Here is a 15,117-nt window from a genome sequence, read left to right as displayed (position 1 = left end):
ACAAGGAATGAACTATTTTCTTTCCTTGCTTTGTTTGGTTTTATTATTATAATCAGAGACTTAGACTATTGAATAAAAGCTATATAAAAAGGAAAAACTTATACTACATATTTTACTTTTATAATGTTGACTTTGGTGACAAAGTTAATAGTTTTTATTGGAACTTGATGAATTAGCCCATTATTCTCATCAATAAAGAAATGGTTCATGGCAAAGCTACTGCCACCTATTAATGTAATTTTAAAAAGATCCTTATAGTATTTTTTCATGGGTGGGAACATTAACAAAATTTAAAATATAATTAGAAAGGTCAGGCTGTTTATATAATTCTAATAGCCTATATTTATCACAACTTGTGTATAAAAGCAGCACATACTTAGAAGTAATACCGATTGAATTGCTTTTTTTGGCATCAAAATGTTTCTAAGGCTGCCATCAGATGAATTTTATTTCTTGGATATCATTGCCACGATTAACTGATTTGATACCAGATGCCAATACGTATGTCAGTATATTGTAATGTAGCATTATAAAAGAACTGACCTATAAGGTGTACAACCTACCTTCTAGTGCTCAATAGTAAATGATTTGCTTCTAAGTACCATTTCCTTGGATTCAATGGGTTACATATTAAATTTCTGCTTATATATTTTAATGAGATTAAATCTTTCAACAAAAATTTTGTCTAGTTCATAATTGAATATATGCTCCATGTCTTCTGGAGTTAGTATTCAAGAAGTACACGTTTGGAATGAATACACACATAAGTAAATGTACCTATAACTAAAATTTGCCTGGGGGTGCCTGGGTGGCTCAGTCGGTTGAGCATCCGACTTCGGCTCAGGGCATGATCCAGCCATGGAACTCCATGGAGCCATGGAACTCCAGTCCATGAGTTCCAGCCCCGCGTCAGGGTCTGAGCTGGCAGCTCAGAGCCTGGAGTCTGCTTCTGATTCTGGGTCTCCCTCTCTCTCTGCCCCTCACCCCGTCATGCTCTGTCTCTCTCTCTCTCAAAAATGAATAAATGTTAAAAAAAAAAATTCAAAATTTGCCTGAATCCATTGTTCTTCTGTGCTTCGGACAGTATGTTTCCACAAACCTTGCAATTAGTAAACGGCTAACCTAGCATTATTTAATTATTTGACTAAAATTGGGTTTTTAAGTTTTTTACTTTGATCCAGTTAGCTAACACCCAGCTTTTACAATTTTATTTCAAATAATCACTGTATCAGGCATTTTGAGGTTCTTAGAAAATACTAAATAAGCTGACAGTACAAGTAACCATTTAGCAACTATATTCCTCCAAACTTCTGTCACAAAACAGATACCACTTTTTGTTGTTTTTATAAAGGGTAGTGGAAACAATTCTATTTTCTAAAGTGAAAAACTATCTCATTATATTATTTTGCTGTAATCATTTTTTTAAAAAAATTTATTCCTTGCTTCTTCGATTTTCAAAGCAAATCTAATATAAGGTCAATCTGCTTATCAGCACCAACTTTACAATTTTAAAATGTGTCTAGTTAGAGCCTAATTTCAGCTTTAGATAAAAATGGATTTATTAAGAAATGGTTCACTGTTACATCTGGCTTGTAATTCATTGTGGCCCTAAGGTAATGTTTTCTATGGTTTTCCATCTTAGGTTATAATACGGAGACATTTCCACTTTCATATTTCTACTTGAATTTCCTCTGCTTAATTGCTTTGTTCTGATCCACATTAGTTTCATCACCTGTGTTAGAAAGAAAATCAGTATCTTACTGTTGAATAAGTATTTTACTTATTCAACTTTCAATACCTGGTTTTTAAAGAATTCTCTTTTATGCCACACATTCCTCCCTGGGTTGTCCTTAATTGAAGCAGAAGTGTTTTCTTTCAGTTGGCTTCATGCAAGGTAATTTTGACAGTTAAAATTGTCACCCTATCCATATCTCGTAGCCTTTCTATCCTTTTACTTGGCTTTGCCTAGACTAAACTAAAAAAGAGAACAGCTGCCAAACAGTCAAACAAACAAACAGGAAGTCATGTGGTCTGTCTTTGTAATCCTACCTTTCAGGACTGACGGCTCCCTCTGCTGGTTAGTAATATAATTGCTTTCTTAGTTCAACAGGATATGTATTGCATTTGGTGATATTTGGTGAGATACAAGCTGTGGTTCAGTAATCAAATTAGAGATTCTTATGTTATTTTTCTAAATTTTGTGTTAAGGTTTTAACCAGACTAGGTCTTAAGTATCTATAATTGAAGGGAGCTGGCATCATATGTTTGGAAAAAAAACTTTTATTAATGCTCTTAGATTTGTGAATACTGAAATTTATACTGAAATCCAGTGAAACTGATGTAAATTGTATCGGAATGTCTAAATCCTATTAAGAAATACCAGTGTATGTAACATAATCCTTATTTTCTGACAGTTACTTTTCATCTTATTTATACAGCATATTGCCTCCTTTCAAATCTATACATAATTCTCTTAAAAAATTTCCCTTTGAATTCTGTACAGAATTTTAAGTACATTTATTTAAATTTTTTTAAATGTTTATTTGAGAGAGAGAGACAGAGCACAAGCGGGGGAGGGACAGAGTGAGAGCGAGAGAACAAGAGCGAGACAGAATTGGAAGCAGGCTCTAGGCTCTGAGATGTCAGCACAGAGCCCGATATGGGGCTCAAACCCAGGAACTAGGAAATCATGACCTAAGCCAAAGTCAGACACTTAACTAAGCCACCCAGGTGCCCCTAAGTACATTTATTTAAATATATAGTGAATTGGATGGCAAATTAAGGTTAACTATTTGATAAATTATTTACTTGGAGGTGCCTGGGTGGCTTAGTCAGTTGAGCATCCAACTCTTGATTTTGGCTTAGGTCATGATCCCAGGGTCATGGGATCAGCCCTGCTTTAGGCTGCAAAGTGAGCATGCAGCCTGCTTAAGATTTTCTCTCCCTCTGCCCGTCTCCCTGGCTTGTGCTCTCTGTCTCTAAAATAAAATTAAATATATATATATACACACACATATATATGTATGTATGTATATATATATGTGTGTGTATATATACATACATACATATATACATATATACATACATACATATACATATATATATGTATACATATATATGTATATGTATGTATGTATATATAGGAGCGCCTGGGTGGCTCAGTCGGTTAAGCAGGTGACTTCAGCTCAGGTCATGATCTCGCGGTTCGTGGGTTCGAGCCCCGCGTCGGGCTCTGTGCTGACAGCTCCGGAGCCTGGAACCTGCTTCAGATTCTGTGTCTCCCTCTCTCTCTCTGCCCCTCCCCTGCTCGTTCTCTGTCCCTCTGTGTCTCTCAAAAATAAATAAACGTTAAAAAAAATATATATATGTACTTGGGCTAGAGAGAAAAGCCTTCAGTTTGGTTATTTTTTGGAGGGAAGAGGAGTTTCTACCATTTTCAGAGAATAACTTGTTCTTATAATTTGCTGTCTTCAAAGGTCAGCTTTCTTTGCATTCCTATGGCTACTTAAGAAACACTTGTTTTAAGATCGAAGAGAAGGTAGGAAGAAATAGAAATACCTTTTGCCTTATTTTATTTTGCTGTATTGGGCATTTGAGATTAGAAAATGTACTACAACCAATAAGGAAGAAAATAGTTATAGATCTAAACACACCAATCTACTAGGAAATTGATTCCTTCTTACAACGTCAACCATATTTAACATTTCTTTTTTTAAGTTTATTTATTTATTTTGAGAGAGATAGAGAGACAGTGCCAGTGGGGTAGGGGCAGAGAGAGGAAGAGAGAGAGAATCCCAAGCAGGCTCCTCACTGTCAGCACAGAGCCTGATGCAGGGCTCAACCTCACAAACCATGAGATCGTGACCTGAGCCAATACCAAGAGTCGGATGCTTAACTGAGCCACCTGGGCACCCCTAACATTTCTACATGGTATATTACCTACCCTTTACCTTAAGATCACCTTTCTGAAACCTCTTGTAAGATACCCTAGCACCTCCTCTAATTCCTCACTACATAGGCAATCAGAACTGTCTAGCATTCTTTTTCATTTTCTAAGGAGGCGAAGTAAAGGAAAACCTGAACTGCAGGTTTTTTTAAAAAATGTACTTTTTTTGGCCTATAACCCACAATAAGAAATGTATTTTACATGGCAACTCAGCACATGCACACACAAAAATGGAACGAATGCTTATTTAAAAATACAGACTTTACCATGTGTGATGGTACTTAGATTCTGTTCTTTTCTCTCTTTTAAATAAAAAATGCTAGTCACAACCCACTAAATTTCATGACCTATAATGGTACGTGACCCAGTTTTAAAACACTGGTCTAATGGAGATGCTTTTAAAAGAGCATCGTAAGCATCCCTTCATACTTATTTTAGATACTGAGTTTTTAATGGATTTTGTACTCTCCCTTCCTAGATAAAGTAATTTTTAATCTGTTATTCCAGGTTGGTTTAGGATTAAAATGCATGTGTAGTTTAATTATCTGGCTCACATTCAGCATATGTATTGGTTCCATTAAGATTAGGCCTTCTTGAAGATGTGATGACCCTAAATAATGAAATCATATTTCAGACATGCATTTTTTAAGGGCCTTACCCTATGCAATGCACATTACAAAACTGCAATGTAGTAAAATTAGTTACTTTTATTTGGAGTATGAAGTATAGATACACAACAATATAAATATAGGAAAGTCATAGGATTATAAGTGGATGGCATGAATAATAAAATCTATGAATTTAAAGAAAATCCTTAGGTAAGAAGGATTAACGAATGACAGGACAAAACTTGTTCTTGAGAGGCCAAGATGAAGAAAGTCACTGGGAAAGACCATTAATTTCTATTATCTTAACAAAATGGATAAAATATGTTAAATAACCTTCATAGATACTCTTACAAATTTGATTGAGGTATTTACTTTGAAAACTTGAAATAGGAACATATTTACAGACTATTGTTTGATATTTTTTAACTCACCCTCAAATAAACATCTATTACAAACTCTTCACTAAAGTTTCTTAAGATCTAAATCACCCTAAAAGTAACTTATTTATCCTAAATATGAAATAATTTTGATAGTGTGAAATAGTCTACAAAACACATACACACTACATGTTCTTTACTTTTCTTTTAAAAAATGATTTTCTAAAATTTTTCATTTCTATCATTTTATGGCAAATTGTACTTATCTTGAAGATGTTTTCCAAAAAATAACAATTCATAATTTCTCAATTGTACCAATTCCTGCTGATATTAATATTTAATAGTTAAAATCCATTTAAAATATTTTATTAAATCTTATACAATTTATTGACCAGGAATACATATGAGAATATCCAAGAATATAAAATGAATAAATAAAATTAATGCAACTCAATACTTAAAGCAAGGGGACAATATTAGGTCAGATTAAGGGTTTACTGGGCTATCTACAAACTATTGACAAACCAAGGATATAACAATGAAATATAAAGCCAACTGATTTTGGACATAAAGATTTAAAAATGTAAAAGCAAAATAAATGAATGGTGATGATCAAAATAATTAAGGAAAAAAAACAAAACCAAGAAACAAGACAAATCAAGAAAACTCTAAGATTAGATTAAGAGATTCTACACACGATCTTAACTTGGATACTTAAATTTAGGCAAGCGAAACACTAACTGATTTAATAGAAAAATATTCTGATATGCATTGAAACAATTTCTTTAATTCTGTGGTCTGGAAAAAAATTAATATAAACTACATACAACTTAAAACCCTTAAAGGTAGAGACCTTTTTTTATTCACTAATGTATGTAAGAGGTGCTTATCATAAAGCTAATTAGCACCTAGTGTCTTTAATACATGAGGGAAGAAAGTGAAAAATAACATATCTGAAATTTTAAATTAAATGCTACAATAATGCCAAGACTTTTGTTTTCTAGACATGCAAAATTATAACTTTACCAGTAACATTTAAGAAAGTATATAGGAAGATAATTGTGCTTCATTAAGCAAATTGAAATACTATTTTGAAACTGAGTGAAAAACATATTCTGAGCCATCTGTATATTACTTAAAGCTGTTCTTAAAATTAATGGGTAAACTTACAATGAACAGACTGTTGGATTTACCAAACAATATATAATTATTTGTATTAATGGTTATAAAGACTGTCTTTTCTTCTCCAAAAATTCAACACATGAAATATTATTTGGGATATCATGGCCAAAATCTTATTGTATAGTTTCTAGTTTACTGGTATACTTACTTATTTTAAAAGGCCTATTTAAAAAAAAAATTTTTTTTAATGTTTACTTATTATTGAGAGACAGAGAGACAGCGTGAGCAGGGGAGGGGTAGAGAGAGGGGGAAACACAGAATCTGAAGTAGGCTCCAGGCTCTGAGCTGTCAGCACAGAGCCCGACGCGGGGCTTGAACTCACAAACTGCGAGATCATGACCCGAGCTGAAGGTGGTCACTTAACCAACTGAGCCACCCAGGCACCCCATTAAAAGGTCTATTATCCCAGGCAATAATAGGAAATAAAAATCCTCAATTTTTTTCAGTTTTGAAAAATCATAAATTATTGGTATATCCAGTGCTAGCATAAGGTAAATGTAATGAACAGCAAACTGAAAGGTGAATTAAAATATCCACTCTATCCATGACCTAAGCTTTCAATGAATCTTTTCTTCAGAAGGAAACTGTAAAAATAAATCTCCCTAGCATTTGCTTTGCTTGACAGCATAAATGAATAGCAAGCAAAGCAGCCATATGAGGTCCTTTATACAAAGCCTCAGAAACATGCACCTTTTGAATCACCGTGCGTGGCACACATTTTGTGCCCAATAAATATTTGGTGAATGAACTTTTCCAGTAGTGCTGGATTTGGCCAACCAAATTCTCACAGACTTTAATTTAGCAAGTATTTTGCAAGAAAGAGGGCAGACAGGATAAAGAAATAGTTTGTGATTCAGGAAGAGAGCAAAGCTAACTGGCTCAGTATGCGTATGATCATGTGATCTACCAATCAACTGTCCTCCAGCAAGCCCATTTACAGAAACCTAAAAACAATTACCACTAGTTTGTGGGCTTCTGGTGTTGTGGAGGGTGAATGTGTAAAGTAGTGCCCTTCTCTAGAACTCTGTAATAAACTTGGTTGTTCCCTAGATTTTTTTTTTCAGTTTTCACCAATCTTTCATAAAGTTATCTGTAGCATGTAAGTGTATCTATAAAGGGCCAGAGTACAGAAATTGGTGTGTGTGCATGTGGGGGGTGGAGGTCAGGGCCCTTATAATGGTCATTTATTCATTAACCAAATATTAAGCATCTACTGGTGTGTCAGGCATTGGTCTAGACATCATTTTCTCCACAAAACACCAGTGGAGAAAAACAAAACTTCTTGCCCTCCTGGAGTTTAACATTCTACTGGGGAAAAACAGGTAATAAGATAAACACGTAAGATATGTAGAATGCCTGAAGGATAAAGTGGGAAAGGGGGACAGGGGACTCGCAGTTTCCAGAGCGGCCACGGAGGCCCCGAGATGACATCTGAGCAAAATCCTGAAGGTGAGGGAGCAAGCCCTATGATTACTTGGGGGAACGAGACTGGCACGGCGAATAGCAAGGGCAGAAGTCCTGCTGGCAAGGGGGTCAGAGCAGCCTCTCCCCCACCCCATCGCGCGCGGAATTTAGGCCACGGTCAAGACTGGCTTTTCCGCTGAGCTAGATGCAATGCCATTGCAGGGTCTAGAGGAAAGGAGTAACAAGAACTGGTTTAGTCTCCCGAGTGATTTTTGAGGCAAATGGAATAACCCAGAGGCAGAATTTCCCTTTAAGGGTATTGGAACATATACAAATACATAAGCAATTCACGTATAATCTAAATTCATTAAAATAGAACACAAATTTCGTCCCGCCTGAGTAAAATTCGCTTACCTACTGCACTTTCTACTTGAACGAAAGCTCCCCTTTAATTTACACAAACGTAACAGAACTGCGGAACGATAAAGTTTGTTACAACAGGGGACCACAAGCATGGCACTGTACACAATCACACTGGGCTCCAGCCTCGTGCAGTACCTCACTGTTTCAAGTGTAAAGAGGAAAACGGCGTTGGAAACTGGCTGGCCCCAGCCCCCCCCCCCCCCCCCCCCCCCCGGTCGCCCACGACCCGCCGGCAGCCCGAGTCTGGGTTGGCGGCTCTCCCCGCGCGCCCGGCTCCACCCACACCTCGAGGGGGGCGCGGACCCGCGCGCTCCGGGCCCGCGGCCGGCCAGCTCCTCGTTCGCACAGCGTCGCCTACAGGCCTTTCTCCCGACAGTTAGGCAAGAACCAAGACCACCGCCAACAAAAAGACCAGAAAAAGACCGCGTATTTCCAGAAACCAAAGCATCACAACACGATTCCAATTCAATCCGGCCGGGAATCTTCTTCACCTCCAAGGGCTGCGTCTTCACTCCGCAGAAATAACGCAGAGACGGGCGTAGAGTCCGGCTCTCCAGGGGAGAGGTGTACGATACATCCATCCACCAGACTGCAGAGACACCATTTAAAAAATGCACCGTCGCCGTCGAAACGCGGGCGTCCTCTACCTGGTCGCCCCGAGCTCGGCTTCCTAAGCTAAAGACCACCAGCTGGGTTAGCGAGCCTGGCCTGCGAGCCGGTCCGGGCCTGAGCGCCCCTCACGCACAAGACCACCACCGAACTCGGGCCCCGCTCCGGTCGGCCTCCAGGAAAATAAAGACCGGGGAAAGCCGGCCCGTCCGTGCCGCAGCGAAAACGCCGCTCCGCAGGATCGACAATTAAAGGCAACATCCGCAGTCGCTCTGAGGAGCAGAAGGGCGCAAAGGACAGCGGCCGCCGCCTGCTGCCGGCCCCGGCCAGCCCGGGCGCGGGGTGGTGCGGCGCGGCGCGGTGCGGCGCGGCCGAGGACGCGAGCCCAAGTGGCGGCGGCAGCGGCGGTGGCGGAAGTGGAGTGGGGAAGAGGGGGTGGTTGTTAGTGTTTGGCGCCGGCGGAGGGAGTCATTCCTGCAGCTGCACTTCCGGTCGGCATTTTGTTCTGAGAGGGAGAGACGGAACGAGAGAGAGACACACACAGGGCTCCTTCCCCCCCCGCCCTCCCCCCCCTCCCTCCGTCGGTACCGACTCACCCGACACCACCAAGCCGCAGGGAGGGACGCCCCCGCCGACAGGAGGATTGGTTCCCGGGCCGGCGGCGATGCCCCCCCGGTAGCTCGGGCCCCTGGTCGGGTGTTTGTGAGTGTTTCTATGTGGGAGAAGGAGGAGGAGGAGGAAGAAGAAGCAGCGATTTGTCTTCTCGGCTGGTCTCCCCCCGGCTCTACATGTTCCCCGCACTGAGGAGACGGAAGAGGAGCCGTAGCCACCCCCCCTCCCGGCCCGGATTATAGTCTCTCGCCACAGCGGCCTCGGCCTCCCCTTGGATTCAGACGCCGATTCGCCCAGGTAAATTCCTGCTCTTTATTTCGGCGGCGGCGGCGGCGGCGGCGCCAGGTCCTCAGCGTCTCTCCTCCTCGCTCCCCTCCCCGCCGTTTCCTTAGCGGCCCCAGGTCTCCTCCACGGGCGAGTCTAGAGTTCGCTCCTCTCCGGTGGCAGCCGCCCTGGGTGGCGGTGGTTTTGTACTCTCTCCCGGCCGGCTCCGGTGGCGGGGACTGGGCTCCTGCCGGGCGGCTGGGGAGGCGTAGGCCCGGCGGAGAGTGCAGGCCGCGGGCCAGCGGAATCTACTTGAGCTCGGGGATTAGGAGAGCTCCGGGCTGAGCGGAGCTACTGCTGGTCGGTGACAGGCCTCGCCAGGGAGAAGAGCCGTAGCTAGTGAGGAGGCGGAAACAATACAACTAACAGCAAATGTGCCCTGTTCGTCCCCATATTTACAACTTTCCTGGTCCCGGAGTGGGGAACGTCCCAGTGAAACAAACAACCCCCCTTCTTCCCCCTGTGACCCCATGAAGGGAGGAAGTAGTTTCAGTTAGTGAGACAAATGTAAATACTCAGACACGGATCCAGTGGCAATTCGTGTCCTGTGTAAAACTTGTTTGGACATTAGAAAGTTAATAAAGACTCATTTTCATTTTTAAAGAATTAAATTGCCCACATGAATATTTAATGTAGAAAACCATAGTGTGGTAGACACTGCATATGCCCCCCCCCCAAGAGTTTTTATGTTGTTGTTTGACAGTGTGTGTTGCACATGGACTTTTTATTCAAAGGCAAGTGTAAAGTACTTGACAGGTTTACCCTGCCACTTTAGATTTGTGTGCGTTATGTAAGGACAATTTTAAACGACTGTATATACAATTCTCAGGTACTTCCTGATCTAAGTGTGTAGAAGCATACAAAGAATATTATCTGTTTTGAGAATTGTACCAAGGTGTAGGTAAAACCAATTTTCTTTAAAAGCATAGAAATTAAGTTATGCTTAGAATCCCAGGGAGGTTAAAAAAAAAAATGTAGAAGGTGCCATCCTTTCATGTCAGGGCAGATCTTCTTGAGGTCCCAGGATTGTCATTGGCTGTTTGTGCCCATGATGTTTGACTGTGTAATGAGAGAGGTGTCATTTTAATAGGTCAAATGTATCTGTAAATGCTAGAGAAAAATATCAGTTCTGCCTTAACAAATTCTAGTTCATGAGTAAGTTAAGTGTTCAGAGCTTGTTTATGGAGGCGTTGGTCAGATAGGTTGGCATAAGGGAAGAACAATCCATTTAAAAGTCCTCAGCCATACAAATTGCCTAGAAAAATAAATGTTCCTGGTGTTAGACTATTTTGATACTTTGTCTCATATTCAGGGAAGGAAAACTTTCACTGCTTAGAATGAAGCAACACTGATCAACAAAGTCCCTTGTTTTACTAATGGGGGTTACATTGGTTAGAATTTTTTGTGTCTTGTTAAATTATAGTCATTGTAGAATAAGTAACTTTTCTGAAGGTTATTTTTGAGTTTAGCCCTCTGCTTAAAATAAACTGTTCCACATTTCCCGCAAACGTATGGATAAATGTTAAAAAGAGTGAAGTTAATATAGCTGTCACGTACTAGGCATGTTTTTAATGCTATAAATCCGTGTAGTAGTCAGTAGCGTGTCCGTGATTTGTATTGGTCAGGGAGCAGTTTGAATTTTAAAAAGCCTGAAGCTCCTGCTGAGCCCCAATCCCGGCCTCCCTCCCTCCCACTAATCTCCCATTCCTGTCTTTGTGCTGCCTGCTCCTGTTAGACACTGTTTGCTACAGGGCCTCAGGCCTACACTGGGTCGGGGGGGGGGGGGGCATGCCAATGGGGGCTTGTTGGGGAGAGGGAATACAGAAGGGAGGAACACTTCATATCTTAAACAGAGGGTTTGGGGGCCAGCGGCGGGGGGAGGGGGGGTGTGGATAAGGTTTTCAGTGTAAATGTTTGAAAGGCCCTTATATGAACCTGTGATGCCTTTACAACTTTTATTTAAATAAAATACGGAGACATATGTCAAAGGATGAACATATTTCTACTAAAGGTAATGGAAAAGAGGAGTTCTGCTTGTTTAGTTTTCATCAACAGAAGCAACTTATTTTTAGAGTTTTATAGTTAAGGGGAGCCTTCTTACACAGATGTTTGAATCAGTGTGTTAGATATGTTTATGTGATTGATTTTTTCTTGTGACTTTGAAATTAAAATGAATTAGTTCTTACCAGATCTTATTTTACCAGTTCTACATATTTAGTGTTCTGTAAGTAATATAGGTTGTGTGATATCTTTCATTAAAGTAGTATAAACATTTTAAAGTAAGTTGAAAATATTTGTTGTTTGGTCCAAACCAATTAAATAAGTTATTTTTAAAGGAAAAAACATTGTAAAGCTCGAACAAAACCTAAACTTGAACTTAAAATTTTTTGACAATTTAGTTGGAAGGAATAATAATTTGTATTTCCCTGGAGATTATGAATACTCTGCTCTACCTCCCCTGTATTGGTTGGGATAGTCGCTAGTGGCTATTTCTGTATTTCTGTTATTATCATTATTTTTTAATTTAGTGAAAGAAGACACTATAAGTGTTCCAGTAGGCTTCTAATGTTAGTTATATTATTTGGAGAAGTAATTCCTAGTATTTATTCAACAGTGTGGTTTATTGTTTCTCTCGAGTCTGTTGAGTTACAAATAACTTATAATAATTACTTGAAAAGAAAGCACTTCTAAAGTGGTGAAAGTCTAGTGAATCAAATTAACATTGAATATTAAATAATTATTTTTAGTGTTTTGAGAAGAGTACATAGGATGCTGCTTCTTGAAAGTCATTCAACAATTTGTTTTCTGAAGTTATTGGAAAGCATTTTGAACCTGTGCTTAGGGATCTTTATACTGCCCTCTTTAAGAAGTAAAAAGTTACATTTGAAGAAGACTGTCTATTTGAGATTATTTTTGAGGATGAAAAGTGAAAGTTTTCACTTAGGATGATAGTAAACCAGGTTTTAGTTTTCTGCAGAGTGATCATTATTAAATTTCAAAAATACTGTGAGCAAAGTTATACCAATTCAGATATGTAATCCTCTTTATTGGGTGCCAGGCTACCTAACTCAAACATGTGTTTTTTAAGACTTCCTATATTAATTTCATATTTAATTCTTTGGTACCAATCTCTCATCAGACTGCTGTAGAAACATTTGAACCCATCTATTTCATATTTTGACCTGCTCTATATTGATGTAAAAATTAATGATAGAGTAAATAAAAACTAGAGAGTTTGAATTTTATATGATTTTATTTAACTTTCTCCACCCGATTGCTTATTAGGAAAAGGATCATTTATGAGTAATTCTGGAATTTTAAAATAAGATTTTAGTGTTATGTGAAGTGATTGGGAAGAATGAGGTAAATAAAAATTCCTTTTTGAGAAATGTAACTTCAGTGTTGTTGATCACATTTATTTGCTATAAAGTGAATAGGAAATTACTGACTAGGAACTTTATGGAAACCTGGTAATGAACTGTTTAGTTGAAGATGTTTACTTTAATATCCTGAACATATTAAATTGACTTTGCTGGTAATTTATGGTATTATATAGCCTTTCAAAATCATTTTAAAATATACTTTTTTAGCAAAGAGCAGTTGTTCTTTATAATTGCTCTTTGAATTTTTGAAATGGTTCTTTTTCAAGGTGACCTGAGTTCATTTTTAAATATTCCCATTTCTCTGTGAGAGAAGTGTTCGGCATCATTTCCATTTTTTGATGAAAATCTTGATACTTAGAGGCCATGTGATTTGTGTAGGTTCATGTAGTGAGTGAGAATAAGGGATTCCCTTACTCTTACAAGTTTGTTTATTAGATTATGTTGCTTTAACAAAAGTGTGCGCTCTGGTCACAAAGCTAGGTATTGCTATTGCTCAGTGTTGACACTGATACCTTATGTGGCTTTTTCAATTATCTGAGTCCAGGGTGATTTTTCCTCTTCTTTTAGGGGAGCTATGATACCTGTCCCTTGGTTGTATTTTCCAGGTATGAAACTAGTACTTTTAAATTAGAAAGGCTGACTTTGTGGGTATGTTTGGTGTTTGAATGACTGAATTTATTTACATTATGTTCCTCCTAAAGAGTGTAAGTCAATTAATCATAGTTGTAGTAAACAATTCATAATTACTCCTGAAAGTTTTTTTTATAGCGTGGAATTTTAGTGTTTTCTAATTGGTTTAAAAGCAATTTTAAAAAGCAATTATCATTGTAATTTTAAAAAGTATTTTATGTGCTTAGAATTTTTTGCCCAGGTAGATAGGAAAAAATGATTATAGATATTTGTGTTGTACATTGTTTTGTTTGGTGTAAATCTAGAGTCCATTTTAATTGAGTTTTGTCAGATTGCCTTGTTTTAAGGCATATTTCGTTTTATTTCCAAAGTGATATTTTTAGGAGAGATTATTTCTTAATGCAACATTGCCAGCTAGATAAGATTTTGAGGGCTTATAATTTGCCAGAAATTGTGTTAAGTATGACTCTATAATATTACTTCATTTAAAATAATGAGCTCAGGAAATAGAAACTGTTATCCACAATTTATAGATGAAGAAATGGGGCTGGAAAGGTTAGAAAATTGCCCATTGACTTATAATTAGTAAATGGTCAGTCTGATTTATATTTTTTTCTCAAGGATTTAGGATTCCACATTTCTAGTTTTAGTAAAATCTTCATATTTTTCGGTTAGTTAATTCACTACTTATAAGTCATGTATGCAAGGAACTTGTGTAGTTGGGGCAAAAAACTAAAATATAATGCAGACTGTATATCCTATATAATTTTTGAAATCAGATCTTTACCATCTTATATTTGTTAAGCAGTCTGTGTAATTTTTACTTCTTTTAAGTTTTTCATTTTCGAGTTGAAATTGTCATAGCATCTATTTTTAGAAAGGGAAAATTTGGCTTTAGAGAGTGATTTCATTTATAGAAATGTGTGTAATCAATTGTGTAGTAGATGAATGTATAAATCAGTATGACTGATAATTTTTAAAAACTCTAGCGTTTTATAGCAAAAGAATGTTAATCCTTTCAAAGTCATCAACTTGGGAAATTGTGTGCTTTTTCTAGAGCTTTTGCTATTACATACAATCTTAAGGGGGTTCCTTTAATGATAACCTTTGGAGCCTTTGCGATAGTCTTTTTTTTAATCCTTAATGGCAAATCTTTATCTTTAGGGGTAAATTTGAGTTTTAGAGACAGTAAAAGTAATTTAGAAGTTAGTTTAGGAGAACTTAGATTTAATAAGATCTTTTTTGTGTTAGGCACTATATTGAGTGGTTTACATTTATAATATGTAATGTTATTAGCGATATCCGTGTACCATGAATTTTCTCAATTCTTCAAGGTATATGAACCTAGTTGTGTTTATTATTCTAAGAGAGTTGGGAAAACAGAGGTATAGAATGATTAAATGACTAGCCTAGGCTCCCATAGCTAACAAGTGAAAGAAAGCGGAGAAAGGACTCCACAAAGTTGATGCTTTACCTATCACCCTTAACCACTACACTGTGTATCATGATTTGAACCTCCTAGTTGCCCAATGAGGTTAGTGATGTGTTCTTGTTTCACAGACAAGGAAATTGAGGCTCATCATGTTTAAGAACCTCCACCAGGGTGACAAATCTAGCAA

General features: G+C 38.3%; 1 protein-coding gene across 4 annotated transcripts in view; it reads left to right on the top strand.

The window, feature by feature from the left end:
• Positions 1 to 9,167: 9,167 nt before the first annotated feature.
• The window catches only part of NIPBL (NIPBL cohesin loading factor), a 199,135-nt gene continuing 193,185 nt past the window's right edge, over positions 9,168 to 15,117 (top strand). The window contains exon 1 of one of the 4 annotated variants that reach the window (XM_042996374.1): positions 9,168 to 9,458. The gene's annotated coding sequence lies outside the window, so the exon portion shown is untranslated. The remainder of the gene's footprint in view (positions 9,459 to 15,117) is intronic. The other 3 variants (XM_042996370.1, XM_042996367.1, XM_042996384.1) reach the window with 3 other exon arrangements.

The sequence above is a fragment of the Panthera tigris genome, chromosome A1 (genome assembly GCF_018350195.1).
Source record: "Panthera tigris isolate Pti1 chromosome A1, P.tigris_Pti1_mat1.1, whole genome shotgun sequence".
Classification (NCBI taxonomy): domain Eukaryota; kingdom Metazoa; phylum Chordata; class Mammalia; order Carnivora; family Felidae; genus Panthera; species Panthera tigris.
Note: the sequence above shows the minus strand (reverse complement) of the source record. Positions and strands in the feature narration are given on the sequence as shown.